Source organism: Canis lupus, chromosome 11, assembly GCF_048164855.1.
Source record: "Canis lupus baileyi chromosome 11, mCanLup2.hap1, whole genome shotgun sequence".
NCBI classification, from domain to species: Eukaryota; Metazoa; Chordata; class Mammalia; order Carnivora; family Canidae; genus Canis; species Canis lupus.
The window spans coordinates 55,876,460-55,878,083 of record NC_132848.1 but is presented as its reverse complement, the minus strand read 5'-3'; the positions used below and the strand labels follow the sequence as shown (position 1 = coordinate 55,878,083).

At 45.0% G+C, this 1,624-nt stretch overlaps 1 pseudogene; it reads right to left on the bottom strand.

The window, feature by feature from the left end:
* Window positions 1-201: 201 nt before the first annotated feature.
* Window positions 202-1,423, bottom strand: LOC140642301 (SWI/SNF-related matrix-associated actin-dependent regulator of chromatin subfamily E member 1 pseudogene; annotated as a pseudogene).
* Between the last annotated feature and the right edge of the window lie 201 nt (window positions 1,424-1,624).

The following is a 1,624-nucleotide window of genomic DNA, read 5'->3' as shown; positions in this document are numbered from 1 at the left end:
TTTAAGATTATAGGGAGGAGCTCCTTCACTAAAAAGTTGGAAGTCATGATCATTTAAATTATCTATCATCTATCTATCTATCATCTATCTATCTATCATCTATCTATCTATCTATCTATCATATATCTATTTATTTTTTAAACTCAAAAAAATTTTTTTTCATTTAAAAAAGTATTCAGAACAAATAAAACAAGGCAACTTTCATTCTTTCTTCTCATCGTCTGGTGTGGGGCTTGTTGGTGGCTCCTCTGCTGCTGCACTGTTGCTCAGAGCCATCGTTACTATCACTGTCCCTTCCTCGGCCCTACTGTCCACCCCTGCCACCTGCTCTCCTCGGCCTCAGGAGTAGACATGCCTTCTTCACCGTGTACACCATTCTGTTGGCTTTCCATTGCTTCTTCAAGGTGTGTCGCCTCTGTCTCCATAGGGATGCTCTTGTCGTCTTTCTGCTCCCTAGCAGCTGGCTCTTCCTCAGGAACCATGCTGCTCTGACTTCAGCTTGCTCTGCAGCTTCTTGCTCCCTCTCCTCTTGCCTTTTGCGAGCCTGTTCTGAAGCCTGTGCCACTTCAGCGGCAATCTTTTCCATATCCATCTCCCCTTTCAAACCGCACAGCCTCTTCAGGTGTTGTTAAAGGAATCTGTGCTTTCTAGGAACTTCCTCATCTTCTCCTGGGGTCGCTCCTCTATCTGGAGAAGTTCAGCTTCTAATCTTCGCTTGATGAACCATTAAGGACCGGATCTGCCGTTTGAGGGCCTGCATTATAGCTGTTGAGACAACACCACCCTCTCACTGAGCATTTCATTGATGAGGCGGTGGCTTCTCTGGAAGCAGGCGGTGGCTGTATGCTTCACTGAAGAGCCATCACCATGATCATCTGGATCTTCAGCAGGCCAAGTACTCATGTAAGGTTCTCCTTTCTCCATGCAAGACTGTCTCTGTCGACTTTCTTCCTCTAAAGCAGCTTCTGCACGACTTTTTGCATTTATGGAAGCAAGGTATGTGGGGGGAATTAGGATACGCCTTCATAGATTCATTGTACTCTATCTTTTCTGCTTGGTATTTGTTTAAATATTCTTATTTTTCTTCATCAGTGAGATCTCACCACAGCCATCAATAATCTTGCCAATCTCCCACAGCCTTAGGTCAGGGTTGGAAGCTTTTGCTTGGTCCCAGACCTTTCTACTGCACCTCATGTAGGGCATCAGCAGCCTATCTGGTGGCTTTGGGTGATTTTGGAATGTAATACCAGAGGATGCCATGACCTGGCTGTTGGTGCCCGGGTTCCCTTCCAGCTTGCAGCTGTGGTAGGCCAGATGACTGTATGGATTGTATCCTACAAACCCTGATGTGCTGGGCATTTGTGTTGCAGGAGCTGGGGTGGAAGGTGGGGCATAAGATGGTCTTTTTGACATTTTGGAAGATTAAGTTCTCAGTTTCTTAAGAATGAATCTGAGACACCGCGGGCAGAAAAAGCGCCTGCATCTCTGGCCTCGTTTCTCTATTTAAATTATTTAAATTTTAAAATCGAAACATATGACTCCAACCAGAGATCAGGACAGTCATCATGTAAAAGTAAATGACTTGTGGGTCAGCAAGCCCTAACAATGACTTGATTAGATATGA